Genomic DNA, 20,981 nt, shown 5'->3' with positions numbered 1-20,981 from the left:
TTTTTTCCTGTAGATATTAGCATATTTTCCAAATTTTCTACCATGGACAATATTGATTTTAGCAGAAACATATATTAAACATAGAAGAGACAAATAACTCTGTTTTTGATCAATTTTTCCATTTTTTAATTTAGAAAAATCTGAATTTATAAAGGAATTATGTGGTTTATATTAGGAAAAAGAAAATACATTTTCTAAGGAACTGTGATTAGCAATAATCCAGTATCTAGCCTACTCTTTTTAAAACTTAAAACCAGTAGAATCAAAATAATTGTATAATATCTGGAAAATAGAATTTGGGGATAGGTTAAATACACTAAATAAAAGTCATATGGTTAATGGTTAATTAAATAAGTAACATGATGTTTCAAGTTTTCTGAAATACAATTTTCAATATCCATAAAATATTGGAAATGTTTATACCATCTGACAAAATAATTCCACTTCTTGGAATCTATGACAAGTAAATTATTAGAAGAATCTAAAAACACTTAGGTGAAAAAGTATTTATCAAGGCACTAACTTCTAAATGAAAAAAAAATGGTAAAGAAACAACCTAAATATCAAAAAGGAGGGAAAGATTAAATTAATTGTAGGACAGTTATAAAGCAGAATTTAATATAGTTTTTTAATATCATTAAAAACACTTTAATGATGCTGAGGAATAATTTCTAATGATGGTGTTATGGACTTAATGCTGTGTCCCCCCACATTCATAGGCTAAAATCCTAAACCCCAAATTGATGATATTAAGAGGTGGGGGACTTTAGGAGGTGATTAAGTTATGAGGGTGGAGCCCTCTTCAATGGGATTAGTGCCATTATACAAGAAACCCCAGTGAGTTCCCTCATCCCATCCACCACGTGAGGACAGAAGGAGAAGGTGGCTGTCTATGAACCAGGAAGCAAGCTCTTACTAGACATAGATTATGCAGACACCTTGATCTCAGACTCCCCAGCCTCCAAAACTGGGAGAAATAAATGTTTGTTATTTAAGCCACCCACTCTATGGTATTTTTGTTATAGGAGCCCAAACAGACTAAGACAGATAGGGAAATGTTCATGATAGAGTATTAAATAGAAATGCAGGTTGCACATGGTATAAAAACTGGATCTCCACCACACACAGTCATAAATATGCACCCTCATTCACTGCCCCTCTCCATATGCTTAGAAAAGAAGCCTGAAAGGAAATATTCTCAAATATTACAGCAATTATATTTTAAAAATATTTTAATGTAAGCTTGTTTTATTTTTATAATCTGAACAAACAGGCATAATGAATGAAAAATACCACATAAAGAATGAAAATACCACAAATATGTTATTTTTCCTGAAGACTGTGCAGTTTTCTCACTTTTGTATTGGGACTATGCAATGGTATCAGATCCTTTTGAAAGAAAAACACTCTATTAGGGTCCCAGTTCCCATGACAAAGCTGTTATCTTTAATCCCTCCTTCATTCTAGGCATCTGCAGCCAACATGTCACCAAGTCCTGTCGTAACCTTCTAAATATATTTAAACAGCTCCCAACTTTGTCCTCTCTCCACCTTCTCTTCTGTTTAGCATAAATCTAAATCCTCAGGTTTTCTTACTTGTTGTGTTGCCTCTAACTGTGATCGCTGCCACATTCTCACACTCTCCCATTCTCATTCTCCAAAGAGTTCCCAGGAGCCCTTTCTAAAAGACCTGTCTTCTCATGTCACTCCCCTGCTTAAAATCTTTCAAAAATTATTTTGCTCATATCACAAGGCTCTCCTAATCTGATCCCTGATTACTCTTCCAGCTCCATGACTTACCCTACCTGCAGTCTACCAAATCATTTGCTTTCCCAAGCAACCAATGCATTGTTTCAAAGTTCCATGCTTTTGTCCTGCTTATTACCACTCCTGGAATGTGTGTCACCACCTATGAACTTAATTAACAGCAGCTCAATTTTCAAGATTCAGGTAAAAATGACTTTCTCACTTATCCTTCTCTGACAGCTCCTAAGAGGACTTTGGGTGTTCTTTCTCCATGCTCCCAGAACACCACTATCCTAACTTTGCACAGTGGTACTCTGATTGTTTGCTTAGCAATCTCTCTCTGGCCCTTTTAAGCTTCCTTATCCCCAGAACTTGGAAAATCATCTGGCACTTGAAGGTTCTCATAAAATATCTGGTCTTCATAAACACTTCCCTTCTCTGAGCTCCATTTCTCTTCCAAGTTTTTCCCTTGGCAGAAGGTTCCTCTATCAGAGTACCCTAAGACTGCAGGTGAATGGCTTAACAAGGAACCTCCCTCTAAATATGCAGTACCAGTGAGAAGGGCTTTTGTAACCCAATCTCCTGATTGCTATTTCCATAAAGAACTGTTATACAAATGGTTAATCTGATATTATTTAAAGTAGTCCATGAATCTCTAGGCTCACAGAAAAAAAAGACATTCTGTGGTGAAATGCACATAGACAATACTGAATATTGTATTATCTTCTTGGAGAATAATTGTGCCTATACGTTTGTAAAAAGTGTTGAAAATTCCCGCAGGAAAGAAACATTTAGTTTTAATTCAGGATTTTTCCAAATCACTTACCAGGGACTCTGCCTTTACCTCAGAAATAAATAAATAAATAAATAAATAAATAGTACCTATGAACATTCCAAAGGGACTACATTTCTGATGGAGAGCAAAAATTTCCCTTAGACCCCAAGCACTGACAATGACTTATAGATTTCTTTTTTTTAAAACATCTTTATTGGAGTATAATTGCTTTACAATGGTGTGTTAGTTTTTGCTTTATAACACAGTGAATCAGCTGTACATATACATATATCCCCATATCTCCTCCCTCTTGCGTTTCCCTCCCACCCCTCTAGGTGGTCACAAATCACCGAGTTGATCTCCAGGTGCTATGCGGCTACTTCCCACTAGCTATCTATTTTGTATTTGGTAGTGTATATATGTCCATGCCACGTTCTCACTTGGTCCCAGCTTACCCTTCCCCCTCCCCATGTCCTCAAATCCATTCTCTACATCTGCATCTTTATTCCTGTCCTGCCTCTATGTTCTTCAGAACCATTTTTTTTTTTTTTAGATTCCATATATATGTGTTAGCATACGTTATTTGTTTTTCTCTTTCTGACTTACTTCACTCTGTATGACAGACTCTAGGTCCATCTACCTCACTACAAATAACTCAATTTTGTGTCTTTTTATGGCTGAGTAATATTCCATTGTAGATATGTGCCACATCTTCTGTATCTATTCATCTGTCAATGGATGCTTAGGTTGCTTCCATGTCCTGGCTACTGTAAATAGAGCTGCAATGAACATTGTGGTACATGACTCTTTTTGACTTTCTCTGGGTATATAACCAGTAGTGGGATTGCTGGGTCGTATGTTAGTGCTATTTTTAGTTTTTTAAGGAACCTCCATACTGTTCTCCGTAGTGGCTGTAACAATTTACATTCCCACCAACAGTGCAAGAGGGTTCCCTTTACTCCACACCCTCTCCAGCATTTATTGTTTGTAGATATTTTGATGATGGCCGTTCTGACTGGTGTGAGGTGATACCACATTGTAGTTTTGATTTGCATTTCTCTAATGATTAGTGATGCTGAGCATTCTTTCATGTGATTGTTGGCAATCTGTATATCTTCTTTGGAGAAATGTCTGTTTAGGTCTTCTGAACATTTTTGGATAGCGTGGTTTGTTTTTTTGATATTGACCTGAATGAGCTGCTTGTAAATTTTGGAGATTAATCCTTTGTCAGTTGCTTCATTTGCAAATATTTTCTCTCATTCTGAGGGTTGTCTTTCATCTTGTTTATGGTTTCCTTTGCTGTGCAAAAGCTTTTAACTTTCATTAGGTCCCATTTGTTTATTTTTGTTTATATTTCCATTTCTCTAGGGGGTGGGTCTGAAAGGATCTTGCTGTGATTTATGTCATAGAATGTTCCGCCTATATTTCCCTCTAAGAGTTTTATAGTGTCTGGCCTTATATTTAGGTCTTTGATCCATTTTGAGTTTATTTTTGTGTATGGTGTTAGGGAGTGTTCTAATTTCACTCTTTTGCATGTAACTGTCCAGTTTTCCCAGCACCACTTACTGAGGATGCTGTCTTTTCTCCATTGTATATTCTTGCTTCCTTTATCAAAGATAAGGTGACCATATGCGCATGGGTTTATCTCTGAGCTTTCTAACCTGTTCCATTGATCTGTATTTATGTTTTTGTGCTAGTGCCATATTGTCTTGATTACTGTAGCTTTGTAGTATAGTCTGCAGTCAGGGAGCCTGGTTTCTCCAGCTCCGTATTTCTTTCTCAAGATTGCTTTGACTATTCGGGGTCTTTTGTGTTTCCATACAAATTGTGAAATTTTTTGTTCTGGTTCTGTGAAAAATGCCATTGGTAGTTTGATAGGGATTGCATTGAATCTGTAGATTGCTTTGGGTTGTATAGTCATTTTCATAATGTTGATTCTTCCAATCCAAGAACTTGGTATATTTCTCCATCTGTTTGCATCATCTATAATTACTTTCATCAGTGTCTTATAGTTTTCTGCATACAGGTCTTTTGTCTCCTTAGGTAGGTTTATTCCTAGGCATTTTATTCTTTTTGTTGCGAAGGTAAATGGGAGTGTTTCCTTAATTTCTCTTTCAGATTTTTCATCACTACTATATAGGAATGCAAGAGATTTCTGTACATTAATTTTGTATCCTGCTACTTTACCAAATTCATTGATTAGCTTTAGTAGTTTTCTGGTAGTGTCTTTAGGATTCTCTACTTATAGTATCATGTCATCTGAAAACAGTGACAGTTTTACTTCTTCTTTTCTCAATTTGATTCATTTTATTTCTTTTTCTTCTATGATTGCTGTGGCTAAAACTTCCAAATCTATGTTGAATAATAGTGGTGAGAGTGGACAACCTTGTCTTCATCCTGATCTTTGTGGAAATGGTTTCAGTTTTTCACCATTGAGAACAATGTTGGCTGTGGGTTTGTTATATATGGCCTTTATCATGTTGAGGTAAGTTCCCTCTATGCCTATTTTCTGGAGTGTTTTTATCATAAATGGGTGTTGAATTTTCTCAAAAGCTTTCTCTAAATCTCCTGAGATGATCATATGATTTTTTTCCTTCGATTTGTTAATGTGGTTCATGACATTGATTGATTTGAGTATATGGAGAATCCTTGCATTGCTGGGATAAACCCCACTTGATAATGGTGTATGATCCTTTTAATGTGCTGTTGGATTCTGTTTGCTAGTATTTTGTTGAGGATTTTTGCATCTAAGTTCATCACTGACATTGGCCTGTAGATTTCTTTCTTTGTGACCTCTTTGTTTGGTTTTGGTAACAGGGTGATGGTGGCCTCATAGAATGAATTTGGGAGTGTCCCTCCCTCTGCTATATTTTGGAAGATTTTGAGAATGATAGGTTTTAGCTCTTCTCTAAATGTTTTATTGAATTCCCCTGTGAAGCCATCTGGTCCTGGGCTTAATTTGTTGGAAGATTTTTAATCACAGTCTCAATTTCAGTGCTTGTGATTGGTCTGTTTATACTTTCTATTTCTTCCTGGTTCAGTCTTGGAATGTTGTGCTTTTCTAAGCATTTGTCTAGTTCTTCCAGGTTGTCCATTTTATTGGCATATAGTTTCTTGTAATAATCTCTCATAATCCTTTGTATTTCTGCAGTGTCTGTTGTTACTTCTCCTTTTTCATTTGTAATTCTATTGATTTGAGTCTTCTCCCTTGTTTTCTTGATTAGTCTGGCTAATGATTTATCAACTTTGTTTATCTTCTCAAAGAACCAGCTTTTACTTTTATTGATCCTTGCTATTTTTTCCTTCATTTCTTTTTCATTTATTTGTGATCTGATTTTTATGATTTCTTCTGCTAACTTTGGGGCATATTTTGCTCTTTTTTCTCTAATTGCTTTAGGTGTAAGTTTAGGTTTTTTATTTGAGATGTCCTTGTTTCTTCAGGTAGGATTGTATTGCTATAAATGTCTCTCTTAGAATTGCTTTTGCTGCATCCCAAGGTTTTGGGCTGTCGTGTTTTCATTGTCATTTGTTTCTAGGTATTTTTTGATTTCCTCTTTGATTTTTTCAGTGATCTCTTGGTTATTAAGTAGTGTATTGTTTAGCCTCCATGTGTTTGTATTTTTTACACATTTTTTCCTGTAATTGACATCTAGTCCCATAGCATTGTGGTCAGAAAAGATACTTGATATGATTTCAATTTTCTTAAATTTACCAAAGCTTGATTTGTAACACAAGATATGATCTATCCTGGAGAATGTTCCATGAGCACTTGAGAATAAAATGTATTCTGTTGTTTTTGGTTGAAAAGTCCTTAATACAAAATAATATATTTATTTATATATTTATATTATTATTATTATTATATAATAATAATAAATATCTATTAAGTCCATCTTGTTTAATGTATTATTTAAAGCTTGTGTTTCCCTATTTATTTTCATTTTGGATGATTTGTCCATTGGTGAAAGTGGGGTGTTAAAGTCCCCTACTATGATTGTGTACTGTTGATTTCCCCTTTTATGGCTGTTAACATTTGCCTTATGTATTGAGGTGCTCCTATTTTGGGTGCATAAATATTTACAATTGTTATATCTTCTTCTTGGATTGATCCCTTGATCATTAGGTAGTTTCCTTCTTTGCCTCTTGTAATAGTCTTTATTTTAAACTCTATTTTGTCTGATATGAGAATTGCTACTCCATCTTTCTTTTGATTTTCATTTGCATGGGATATCTTTTTCCATCCCCTCACTTTCAGTCTGTATGTGTCCCTAGGTCTGAAGTGGGTCTCTTATAGACAGCGTATATAAGCGTCTTATTTTTGTATCCATTCAGGCAGTCCATGTCTTTTGGTTGGAGCATTTAATCCATTTACATTTAAGGTAATTATCGATATGTATGTTCCTATTACCATTTTCTTAAATGTTTTTGGTTTGTTTTTGTAGGTCTTTTCCTTCTCTTGTGTTTCCTGCCAGGAGAAGTTCCTTTAGCATTTGTTGTAAAGCTCTTTTGGTGGCACTGAATTCTCTTAGCTTTTGCTTGTCTGTGAAGGTTTTGATTTCTCTGTCAAATCTGCATGAGATCCTTGCTGGGTAGAGTAATCTTTGTTGTAGATTTTTCCTTTTCATCACTTTAAATATGTCCTGCCACTCCCTTCTGGCTTGCAGAGTTTCTGCTGATAGATCAGCTTTTAACCTTATAGGGATTCCCTTGTATATTATTTGTTGTTTACCCCTTGCTGCTTTTAATATTTTTTCTTTGCATTTAATTTTTGATAGTTTGATTAATATGTGTCTTGGCATGTTTCTCCTTTGGTTTATCCTGAGTGGGACTCTCTGTGCTTCCTGGACTTGATTAACTATTTCCTTTCCCATATCAGGAAGTTTTCAACTATAATCTCATCAAATATTTTCTCAGTCCCTTTCTTTTTCTTTTCTTCTTCTAGGACCTGTATAATTCGAATGTTGATGTGTTTAATGTTGTCCCAGAGGTCTCTAAGACTGTCCTCAATTCTTTTCATTCTTTTTTCTTTGTTCTGCTCTGCAGTAGTTATTTCCACTATTTTATCTTCCAGGTGACTTATCCATTCTTCTGCCTCAGTTATTTTCTATTGATTCCTTTAAAGAATTTTAAATTTCATTTATTGTGTTGTTCATCATTGTTTGTTTGCTCTTTAGTTCTTCTAGGTCCTTGTTAAATGTTTCTTGTATTTTCTCCTTTCTATTTCCAAGATTTTGTATCATCTTTACTATGATTACTCTGAATTCTTTTTCAGGTAGACTGTCTATTTCCTCTTCATTTGTTTGGTCTGGTGGATTTTTACCTTGCTCCTTCATCTGCTGTGTGTTTCTGTGTCTTCTCATTTTGCTTAACTTACTGTGTTTGGGGTTTCCTTTTTGCAGGCTACAGGTTTGTAGTTCCCTTTGCTTTTGGTGTTGGCCCCCAGTGGCTAAGTTTGGTTCAGTGGGTTGTGTAGGCTTCCTGATGGAGGGGACCACTGCCTGTGTTCTGGAGATGTGGCTGTATATTGTCCTTCTGGTTGGCAGGACTGCATCCAGTGGTGTGTTTTGGCATGTCTGTGACCTTATTATGATTTTAGGCAGCCTCTCTGCTAATGGATGGGGCTGTGTTCTTGTCTTGCTAGTTGTTTGGCATAGGGTGTCCAGCACTGTAGCTTGCTGCACATTGTGTAGAGCTGACTCTTAGTGTTGAGATGGAGATATCTGGGAGAGCTTTCACTGTTTGTTATCACATGGAGCTGGGATGTCTCTTGTGGATCAGTGTCCTGAACTTGGGTCTCCCACCTTAGAGGGACAGGCCTGACACCCAGAAGGACCACAAGACCATATCAGCCACACAGCTCAGAATAAAAGGGAGAAAAAGAGAAAGAAAGAAAGAAATTAAATTACATTAAAAAGTTATTAAAATAAAAAAATAATTATTAAAATTAAAAAAATTAAGAAGTAATTTTAAAAAAGACAAAAAAGAAAGAAAGACAGAAGAGAGCAACTAAACCAAAAAACAAATCCACCAATGATAGCAAGCTCTAAAAACTATACTAAGAAAAAAAAAAAGACAGATAGAACCCTAAGACAAATGATAAAAGGAAAGCTATACAGATAAAATCACACAAAACATACACCTACACACTCACAGAAAGAGAAAAAGGAAAAAAAACACATATGTATGTATACATAAAAAAAAAAAGGAAGAAGAGAGCAACCAAATCAGTAAACTAATCTCCCAATGATTATAAACTCTAAATATTAAACTAAGATAAACATTAATCTAGAAACAAATTAGATGCAGAAAGCAAACCCCAAGTCTACAGTTGCTCCCAAAGTCCACTGCCTCCATTTTGGTATGATTCTTTGTCTCTTCAGGCATTCCACAGTTTCAGTGTACATCAAGTTGATCATGGAAATTTAATCCACTCTTCCTGAGGCTGCTGGGAGAAATTTCCCTTTCTCTTCTTTGTTCCCACAGCTCCTGGGGTTCAGCTTTGGATTTGTGCACCGTGTGTTCTCCTTGGGAAGTTGTCCCTGGATCACATGACCCTGGCAGTGGCAGGCTACACAGGCTCCTGGGAGGGGAGGTGTGGATAGTGACTTGTGCTTGCACACAGGCTTCGTGGTGGCTGCAGCAGCAGCCTTAGCATTTCATGCCTGTCTCTGGGGTCCGCACTGATAGCCACGGCTCTCGCCTGTCTCTGGAGCTTGTTTAGGCAGTGCTCTGAATCCCCTCTCCTCACGCACATGAAACAATGGTCTCTTGCCTCTTAGACAGGTCTAGTCTCTTTTCCCAGACTCCCTCTTGGCTAGCTGTGGCACACTAGCCCCCTTCAGGCTGTGTTCACGCAGCCAAGCCCAGTCCTCTCCCTGGGATCTGACCTCAGAAGCCTGAGCCTCGGCTCCCAACCCTTGCCCGTCCCTGGTGGGTGAGCAGACAAGCCTCTCGGGCTGGTGAGTGCTAGTCGGCAGCGATCCTCTGTGCGGGAATCTCTCCGCTTTGCCCTCTGCACCCCTGTTGCTGCACTCTCCTCCGTGGCTCCAAAGCTTCCCCCCTGCCACCTCCCCACCCCGTCTCTGCCAGTGAAGGGGCTTCCTAGTGTGTGGAAACTTCTCCTCCTTCACAACTTCCTTCCAGAGGTGCAGGTCCCCTCCCTATTCTTTTGCCTCTGTTTTTTCTTTTTTCTTTTGCCCTACCCAGGTACGTGGGGAGTTTCTTTTTTTTTTTTTTTCGGAAGTCTGAGGTCTTCTGCCAGCGTTCAGTAGGTGTTCTGTAGGAGTTGTCCCACATGCAGGTGTATTTCTGATGTATTTGTGGGGAGGAAGGTGATCTCCACGTCTTATTCCCTCACCATCTTGTAGGTCTCTCTAAAGATGTTTTAGAATGCTTATGCATTTGCTAAGTCAAATGCAAGAGAACGTCCTGTTTTAGCCTATCTTCTCATTTAACTTGTCATTTAAAAAAATTAATATTCAATTCAATTAATCTGACTTTCCCAACAAATCCAAGATGAAAATAATTATATTTTAATTTTGTATGTTTAAAAAATGTGTAAGTTTTAACCTGAGGACTACACTATTATTGTCTGAACTTCTTTTTTTGTGGCATTTTTTTCAACCCTTAGAATTATATTTCTAGAATATATTGTGAACTCATTGTCAGACTAGTACTTCCTAGAGAACAGAGATTCTCTCCTTTATCCTTATACCCTCTGCCTTTAGCAGGGTACCTGGCATGGTGAGCACATTTAATACATTTTTGTTGACTGAATGTATAAATTAACAACTTCTAAATATTAGAAGTTGGAAATTTGGAAATTTACCTTTTTCTTTATTTCAAGGTTGTATTCTTTGTATTTTAGATTGGTTGTTTCTATTTAAATGTATTAAGACCCTAAGGGATCATTTTCATCTAATTTTATTCAGATCGTTCCAGTCTTAAAAACAAACACAATCTTTCAAATCATTTACCGTTACTAATCTTTGGCCATTTTCCATACTTCTTTTCTTTGTCTCAACTTCTGGGATATTTTATTGGCCTGATTTTTTAAAGCTAAGTCACAGTTTTAGTGACAGAATGAAGAGTTGGGAGGAATTTTTAGAGACCTAGTAGTCCACTAAGTAAATTTAGAGATGTAATAATTGTGTGTCAAATAATTTGCTCATGTTTCTAAAAATAAATAACTGCAAAGTTAGGACTAGAACCCAGATCTATATTGCATTTCTTCAGGCTTCTTTCCATTATAATCCTAAATTTGGAAGGCTTTTCCCCTGATTTTTTTTTTCTTTAAGCCGTTCATTTATTTAAAAACCATATACTGAGGGCAAACGTTTTTCCTGGTGTTGTGAGGGTCATCATTAATAAACAAAAACACATGGAAAGGTCATCGTTTGATTTGAATAGACACACATGGCAGTTAGAAATATGGAAATATTCTCTCTCCTATGTGTAATACTTCTCATTTTTTTTCAGATTTGTTTTGCATCTTAAACAAGCTGATTCAGCCTAGTGTTCAACACTGAATATCTTTACTACTTTTTAAATTATAGCCTTCCCTTGAGAAACTTGATTAATTCATATTGCTGAAATTATCACCTTAGTGCAAATGACATATGGTTTCATTCTGTTTCTAGCCTCTCTGGTTTGGAACATATTTTTGAAACACTAATAGATTTCTTATCCTGGAAGCCTCTAATGTTTTGACATTAAACATAGGCATTAAAAAATGTAGCAGTGTTAATTGAGAATGGTAATCAGGATGTCACCACAGGGTCCTATTTCGTGAGAGTTAATGTAACTCAATTATGTGTGGTATCCTTAGAATGGAAGTTTAACAATGAGCTATTGCTTTAATTTTATATTGTTTCTATGTAAAACTGTGCTCTTTGTAAAATAACAGTATTTAAAGCTTGCAAAATATAAGTAATACTTAATTGCTACTATAGTAGATGGTAGTGTTTACCAACATTCTCAGGTTTAATCCTTTTAAAGTATATTTTGATATTTTAAATGCACATATTCCTTGTAATATTTCTTTTTACTGTTTAAAGAAAACTACTTGCACTTAAGCTTGAGAATTCAGTTAAATATTGTAAAAACTGCCAATCAGCAGAACAAAACAATATTAATAATAGCTGGTTTCACTAAAAGGCCCATTTTTTAAAAAATGAGATTTAAATCTAAGAGTCTTCTTCATCAAATTCATTTTCTCCTTTTCTACACTGACTCTACCTTTGAGTTAATATCTCCAGTGTGAAACTGGGGCCAAGTGTAGAAATATCACAGCGGTTGAAAGGGCTCTTCACAGGAGATAGTGAGTTCATTGTAACAAAAATTATCAAGGTCAGTGCTATTTGACTCTGGCAGGAGATTCTACAACCTGCATCTTTAAAATTAATAAGGACAAATTGAAATGATGGGTATTAAATCTGCTCCTGGAATTCTGGGAAAAGCAAATTTTATTCCAGAAAATCTTTTGGGAAGGCAACTTGGTGATTTGTCTTTTCAGTACTTGCTTCTGGTTCTTTCCCTTATATATTTTTTGTTTTTGTCTTTTAGAAAAGGCCTGTCACATCTCATGCTTTGCTTTTTCATTGGTCATTTTCTTTCTATACTCTCAACATTACTCCTCTACTTGTTACCTTTTGGATTTTGTCTCTCTACCTCCCCCACCCCAACCCATATAATACTCTTTGGTTCTGTCCCTTCAGAGGGTTAATTTATTTGCTAAAATTAGCTGATAGGACAGGTACTTTGATTCAGTTCCTGGTCTGTGCATCAGGTTGAGAAGTTTTAGCTACAAATTGCAGAACACCCCAGTTTATGGTGGCTTACACATTGAGTCAGGAAATTATTTCACATAACCGAAGTCCGTAAACAGAGCAGGCCAGAGAATAGTATGATCAAATGCTCAATAATGTCATTGGGTACCTCTGTTTTCTCTGTCATTCTGTCATCCTCAGTATCAACTTCACACTGAGCTAATTTTCTTTGTGCTTGCATCATGAAAGGGAAGGATTATAACTTTTATGGAAAGAAAATCTTCCTCAAATGTCCTCAGCTGACTTCTCATGCCCCACAGTCTAGGTTAGATATTGGACATGGGATTTCCATGATTGGTTTAGAAAATCCATTTAGGCATCAACTACTAGCATATGGACTCTGTGAGAGTGTATACTATCTAACTCGTGACTATTCCAGATGCCTAGCTATTATCTGGCACATAATACGGTTTCACCTTATAATTTTGAGTAGATATTCAAACCCTCATGACTACTACATATGGCAGGTATCTACAGATAATGCTCCCAGAAAATCAGCTAAAAGACCATCTGTTCATTGTCTCCCCATGCTTTCCTCCTCTCCTTGAAATCCCTATACATGCAGTCAACTCTGCTTTAATTCCTAGACCAATCTGTACTTAAAAGTTTAAGTCTGCCCCCTTTTTGTCTTTAAGTCCTTCATTAGTATGGATGGGATTAATAATACCTACCTTAAAGAGTGCTTGTGAGGATTAGAAAAAATGTAGGCATAGCATCTGACACTGTGCCAAACATATAGATGGAATCTGATCAATGGTAGTATTATTTTCTGAATTCTTTGTACTAAATTAACTAAGATCATGATATCCTCCCAGGCTCTCTCCTGTGCCACTGGTTACATTTGTGGCAAACCTGACCTGAGACCATGGTTCACAGGGCTGACACTTGGACCTCACATAGTTTTTAAACTCTCTGTGTTGTCCCTGCTCTGAAGATGTTTTTGGCACCAGAGTGTCTATACCCAAGGTCCTAACTGTACGTGTCTCTGCCCTCAGCTTCTGATTTGGTTTCTCTTTTAATTCATGCTCTCATTGCCTGTCTAATTTCTTAGTGCCCCTGGGGTGCTGACTTTTGCTTTGCCCTGATCTCCTTACGTGGGTGCTGGAGTTGCCTCTGAACTCATTTGGTGACTTGGGCTTCCATTTTTAAGGGCTGACTTCCTCAAGGCCAGTGTCTTCCTGCCTAAGTGGACATCCAAGTGTCATCTAACTAGATTACCCATCCTCATGCATGTCTATCTTGCTGGTATATCTCATTTCTAAAGCTTCAAACCTCAAACCTAGGTATTGAATGAAAATCACCATCTATGACTTAAGTACCCTGCAGAATGGCTAAGAATAGCCAAACCCACTCATAACAACCATTCTGCCCTCTGGGATATTTCAAATGCCAATCTTTGGCTCTGTTTTCACTTGGGCTTTTATTCAGGCATTTGCAGACATGTCTTCTTCCCAACTTTACACTTGACACCATCCACTGTCTCTTTAAATGTGCATAGATTTAAAGAGTTAAAGAATTTCCTGATAATGGCTTATTTTTAAGAGAAACTGTATAAGACTGAGTATGGAATGAAAGAAAGATATATTAAAAGTGATGAAGGAGAGGTAAAGAGGAAAAGAGGAGAAAGCTTATTAGAGCTTATAGTTTTTAATATCAACAATCATGATTGGTAATTTCCCACTAAAACCAGTTTTTAATTATTTCCTTCCTCAATGCCCTTCTTGTAGTTTTTTTTTTTCTCTCTCTAAGGGAAGACAATGTTAAAAGAAAAAGCCTCTGCTTAGCTTAGTTATTGGATTGGCCAAAAAGTTCATTCGGGTTTTCCCGTAACATCTTCCAGGAAAAACCCGAACGAACTTCTTGGCCAATCCAATAATTCCAAATATGTGAGCTCTACTTACTGTGCAGGGAAAACATTTTTGTAATACATCCAGTGGTGAATATCTGATGACTAAATGGCACATCACCAGGTATTGTATAATACTCTCCACAGGGGACTCTCTGCTCAGTCCTGATGATTGGAATAGTTTATACATTACCTCTGTTCATGGTATCTGATGATGTACTGGTTTGAATTTTTTGCACTCTTCCCCATCTGCTTTTAATTTTCTTCATTATCTTGTCTTGTGAGGGATCTATTTCTGTGGTCCAACTCAAATTATTTTTTGGATTAAAATGGATTAAAAGGGTTATGGCAAAACTTCAGGAAAATCCCCTACATGTGTCATGAGAGTATTTGCTCTGCCTGTGCCATGCTTTTCCTTATTAGAGAAGGCAGATTAATTTGACAAGGCCATGACTCTTGTTCTCAAACAAGATGCAGTCAAGTCTCTGTTTGCCTTCTAAGAGTATGCATATACACCATACATGCTCTGTTAAGACAGCCGCATATATGCATATATATATAAATGGGCGTGTTTTCATTTTATATGTATATATTTACTTATATAGATATATCTATCTAGAGAAATAGCATTTATATAAGTATATGTATATATATATATGATAAAAGATGCCCATTATATGTGTATATCCATACTAATATCCAATTCTAAATTTACACTATCTTTGATATAAGTGCTCTATGGAGGGCAGGGAGTCTTTCTGTCTTTGTTAATTAATGAATCCCAAATACCTAGATCTGGGACTCACCTGCTTTGAATGAAGGAAGGGATGTTGGCTGCTAATGTATGCTTTATAAAATATTAGGGAAAGCTCGTGATTGATATATTTGTGAAATAATTAGAGTGCTTAGAACACCTTCTCCTCCAGCCCAGACATCTAATCTTGCCTACAGGGTCTTAGTTATTGGTCTAGGGAAAACCCACACTGTCAGCCTCTAGTGCCCTTTGAACCTTCTAGGATCTGGGGTCCTGAGATTCTTTGCCGAATGATTGACTCTTACTTTCAGGCAGAAATCTGGAAGTAATGTGGGCATATGAGATAGTACCAGTATTTTTAAACATATAAAGAGAGAAACCAGCATATAAAAACAAAAAGGGTTGCATTTTTGAATGGGTGATATGGTATCTGTGTATTTCCTAATGATGGCTATGGGTTTCAGAATATACCAGATCTAATAGTGGAAAAACAATAAAAATAAAATCAATGTCAAAAGTCTAAGAGCAAATTTAAAAAGAAGAGCTAACAAAAACCCCAAATGTAGGAAATTCCTAGGGCTTTTGTGTCATTTGAAAAGACAGCAAAGAGATGGGTAAGCATATGGTTGGTGTAGTTGGCAGCTTGTAATTCTGTGTTATCTTAAAAAAAAAAAACCTTTCATATATAAACTTAATTTCAATTGGAATGCCATAATCAAGTGTTCGATTTTGTAACTGAGACGACATAGGTCACTTTTATTAGTGGGAATTAAATTGATAATCTTATGTCAGCCTTTCTTCTGCAGTAGAGGAATCTGGACGATTTAAATAACCCCTTTTCTTGCACAGGCATCTCTTAATTATTAACTTCATTTGCAGAGGTCTATCCACTCTGGTTCTACAGAAAGCAAATGATACCATGATGCCTGCATGCCTGCATTCTTGACATGCAGTGACTGCACCCTCTTCCTTTTATGGATGAGGACATCCCTGGGCACTCAACAAAAATTTTAACTGGAATCAATCCTCAATTGGCTCTCTATTCTCTACTTGAGTGACACACCCTGATTTCAAAGAAATGCTGACATGTGGAAGATTAGCATGAAGGTGAGAGGGAAGAAAGAAATCAAGGCAGTAAACCCTAAACTTATGTATGTGTTGAATATTTCATGGGTAACTGCATATGGGATTGTGTTTTTTTTAAAGTCTGTGTAACATCTGGTTCTTTTTTTCACTGAAATCATGTGCAGTGCTTTTTCTTCTACTCAAGAACAGATTTTCTATTGTTTCATAAATAATTTTGCTTTTGTACCAAAGGCATTTGTATTAATTCAATATGGTGCAATAAAAGTATTCGTGGAATGGATTTAACCATATTGTTTATTGATTGCTCCACTTATTTGCTTTATGTTTATCTTTAGTCAGCTATCACATCAAGTTTTTTGGTATTCATTTGGACACAGAAATTAGATATAGAAGGAAACCCTACTGTTTATGGTTTTTTTGTTTTTGTTTTTTTGCCTGGTGTTTGGAAGTCAGGAGGTAGGAGGGGAAAGTAGAATTTAAGGCCACTTCGTTTTGCAAGGAAGAAACATGTATATGTAAATGCTTCTGCTACTGCTCTCCATTTAACAAAGCAGCAGAATTGCTAGGAGTATCTGAGGCTTACCAGTAAATAATAGACCAGCAGAAGGATTCAGTTCCATCTTGGGGGTGCATTTTGCCACACAGATTGATGGACAGAAAACAGATCTGAAACATTTTTGAATATGTGGGAAGAAAAATTAATTAAAAGCTCAACTTGTCAGTTTATAAACAGAAACATTTAGAATTTTTTTTCAATTTCATGATAATTTTGACTTCTTTTTATACTTCCAATCTTAACTTCCATTGTGATGCAGGATGAAGACCTCACCCCATGCTCAATGATCAAGCTGAGTCTTCTCTCTCTATCTATAGGCATCCTGGAAAGTGTCAATCTTGTGTAGTTTTCATGCTAAATTTCTGTCCTGTCCCACTGTTAATTCAAAAGAAGCATGCCTAAAACTGAAATCAATGTTTGTTTCCCACTAAACTAACATTTTCTTCAACGTCTCTTAATTCTAACAACGGACCCATCACTTCACTATTTCTGCTGCCACCACCCTTCACCTATTCATATCACCTTATGGTCTGACAAGTTCAAAGGTCTCCTCATTGATCTCTCTTGCTCAGATCTTCTAATTGATCAGAAAACTGGTATTTTGATTGATAGGTTTTAATACCTGTCGTCTGCATATATATTTTAATACATGCCTTCCCTGCTCAAGTATTTTTAGTGATTTTCAGTGATTCTTTGCCTCTTAGAGAGTAATTCATAAACTTTTATTAAGCCTGGCATGAATAGTCCTACACAATCCAGGTGCAATTTACCTAATAGAGTGCCCCTTACGCTGTAAAGTGTTTTTGTAGAAGCTTCCTGGTTGTGAAAGCCATGGTTGTGAATGCCACATTTAAGCTGGGTGGTATTCTAGTCCCTTCTAAATTTATGACCCTACGATTCATAGCTTTTTCTTACTTATTCCCACTATTCCTGTTACAAACTTTGTTTATGTTTAATTAATATGCATGTTGGATATAAAATAATGTTTGGGGTGTGTTTTCTACATATCTGAGACCAGCTTACCTTTTAGAGACCCTTTTAAATTTCACCTCATTCACTCATTCTTTCCTGGCTACCTAATCCCATGTTTCTGACCTTAGGTTGCATTTACTGTCAGAATCTGTACCTTAGCATTATAATTTGTTGGCATGAATTACTATTTTATTTTCTAGTAATGTGTGCTTCTGATTAGATTGTAAGATCCTGAGTAAAGAGATTGTCTTATATCACTTTGTTTCCCCACTTCTTGTACAATCTCCTGCACTATGCATATTACAGATACCCAGTGAACATTTGTTGATGATGTCAATGATCCTTTAACTTCACCACCTGTGTGACTCCTGGTCAGCTTTCCATGCCCAGTACCAATCTGTCTGCTGCATTCGACCTTGCCTGGCTATGAAGCCTAAGTAACTTTACATTCTCTGAAATTTCTTTCATACTTTTAGCCAGTTTCATTGTTTTCTTGTCACCACAATTAATTTTTCTTTTTCTCCCTCTCCCTCTCACCCCCTCTGTCTCCTTCTTTTAAAGACTGTGGGCACATTGCAAGCTTGTATAATAAGTATTTGTGATTGACTGGTAACTCCTCTGAAAACATCTGAATCTTTTTCCAGGTCACAAATCTGTAGACTTCTAGGAAACTGTTGTACTGTGATACAACTGGGTCATCAGCATATCTGGGACTTAAGAGTAGTGTATGTAAAACCACAGAGTACAACTCTATAACTGCAAGAAAGTATGTCCCTTAAAACCCAAACTAAAAGGCTATTTGAATGGCTCAGTGAGAATTTACCAACCAGCTGGAAGATTGAGGTGACATCTCTCCACCAAAGTACACTGCTCCGTGTCCTCTGCCTGTGCACACTGCTCTCGAGTATGGGGAGTTTGACACATGTTTATCAGACCAGCCAAAAACCTGAATGACAAGGAGATAATTCAGAAACCATAGGACAGAGTGCCAGATCAGCAGTCTCCATTATCACAATGCCAGGCATCCCCAGTGACTAGATACACACTTTTGCATGACTCTATTCATTGATTCGTGCCAAAGAAAGACAACAGACGGAAGGTCCCATGTAGACAGCTGTGCCAAATGGATGTGGCGCCACTGCTACTCAAGAGTGTCAGTCCTAGTAAACTAGGGCTATGAAGACAGCCAACGGGTGGGGCGGCCCAACATAAATATAGATAATATTTGTGGTTTAACTCCCACACAGTTATGCAGAAGGCATTATGGATTGGCTTACAGTTTGATCTGGTATTTTTAAAAATACTAAGGCATAAATAAAAACATGACCTAAATGCATAAATAGAGGTCTCTGCCTACCATGTGCTAGAAAAATATCTTAGGGTCTCAGGACTAAAATAAACATGATTTCTACCATGTGCTCAAACAATTGAATTTTGCCCAATTCAAAATTAGGAAAAGCATGAGTATTTACTAGTAAAATTAACTTCTTTTCTCTTTCTTCTCATTATAGCTACAGGCAAAGAGAGGAAACCTGAGCCCTTATACAGTGCTTTTAATTGGTATATGAAGCCAACTGTGTTAACTCATTATAGAAAACCCAGCTTCTCTTCTCTGCCCATCACTTCTATGTGGAGGGAATTCATATACTGAGGATAATTCCTTGAACTTTCCGTTTTATTTTATTTCATAAACACATCACTAGACTTTCTTATTGCTTTGAGTAAAAAAAATGTGTAAATAGGGGAAAAACAAGAAGGGAACAAATGTCTCATATAGAGATGAATTTCAAAATTTTAAAGTTCTGTTATTGTTTAAATTACTGTGAAGATTTTTTTTTCCAAAAGGGAAACTAAAGATAAAATGGAATAAATTGAGGAATGAGTCATATAAGCATCAAATAAGCATGATTTCCTAATAGATTAAAGATAAGGATATCAATTGATATTTGTTTGCTTTGCTCTAAGAAAGTGAATAAATTCCTTTTCATCAGGGAGAAATACAAATCATATAAGTGATTTCTCTAAAGCAAAACTACCTTTTCCAACAAAATTTATAAGTAGTTGGGCCATGTATAGGATCTCCATGGTTATTATCTGCCTAAACTAGTCTTCATATTTAGATCTTTTCTACCTTAAAGATATAACACTTTTTCTTCGGCGGTACCTAGTCTTCACACCTTAGTTTATCTAACGCCTGAAACAGCACATCTAATGTTGGTATTTGTATGTAACAGATTAATTAATCAATTATCACAAAATTGGTATAGTAAAAAATGTACAGTTTTTGCACCACACAGATAAGAGTTCAAATCTAAACTCTATGCTGTAGGCTTCAGCATATCACTTCATTTCTCTGCATCTTAATTTTTTCATTTGTAAAATGATACTAATTTGCAGCTTTGTTGAGATAATTTATACAGTGCCTGGCACATGGTAGTCTTAAATAACTGGTAGGTCTTATTATGGCCTTTTAATCAGAGAGACCTATGCTGTAATTAATTGTTTATATATGACCTTGGGAAAATAACTCATCATTACTAATTAATTTCAGTTTTTACAACAATAAGAACAAATATATATTAATAACACCTGGAATACAGAGCTGGATGTAACAATAAGAATATGAACGAATCAACCCAGCAAATAATCCTATTCACACAAACCAGAAAGGGAAAGAAAGTTATATGATGAAAGTAGAAAGTATAGGAAATCAATTATGAAGTTCAAGGGTAGGAATTCTTTTTAGTAACCCAGGTTTATTTTATTTTATTTTTTCAGAAGCAAAGGAAAGCTTTGTTCTCTGATCAGAGAATGGAGAGGTGGGAGCTCCCACTCTAGAGCACAGGCAGCGCTTGATCTCCCCACAGGCCGTGGGCGGGGCTGCTTTATAGGGATCTCCTGTGTGTGGGGGGGAGGGGCGGAGTTCTCATCAGGCAGGTGCAGCTGCGCCGCTCACGCTCCAGATCGCAGGGCTGGGTGCAGCGTCTCTGCACACGGCCCGCCGCCATCTTGAATTGAGCATCGTGTGGGCGCTTCTGCCCACAGATTGAGCTGAGGTGTCAGCGCGGCCGTTTCACTGGGAACTCTGGTCTGGAGGGCCAGATGTGAGGCCTCTGCACGCGGCACCCTATAAGCAAGTGAAACAAGAGTAAGCACAAAGGGAAAAAAAAAGGTAAGATAATTTTATTACCCAGATTTTATTTTTATTTCCAGAGAATTGTTACTAACCCAGTCTTTATTATACAATGTATTCAAGAAAAATCATGCACTTTTTTCCTCCTTGACTTTTCTACTAGTCTAATATTCTCTACCCATTTTTCAAGCAAAAAAAGAAAAAAAAAAAAGAGAGAGAGACAGTGATTGAGATCGTGGTTATATAGGCAATGCGTGAGAAAATTCCTCTGAGAAGTACAGCAAAAT

Source organism: Mesoplodon densirostris, chromosome 5, assembly GCF_025265405.1.
Source record: "Mesoplodon densirostris isolate mMesDen1 chromosome 5, mMesDen1 primary haplotype, whole genome shotgun sequence".
NCBI lineage: Eukaryota > Metazoa > Chordata > Mammalia > Artiodactyla > Ziphiidae > Mesoplodon > Mesoplodon densirostris.
The sequence above is the reverse complement of the archived record's forward strand: the minus strand, read 5'-3'. Positions refer to the sequence as shown.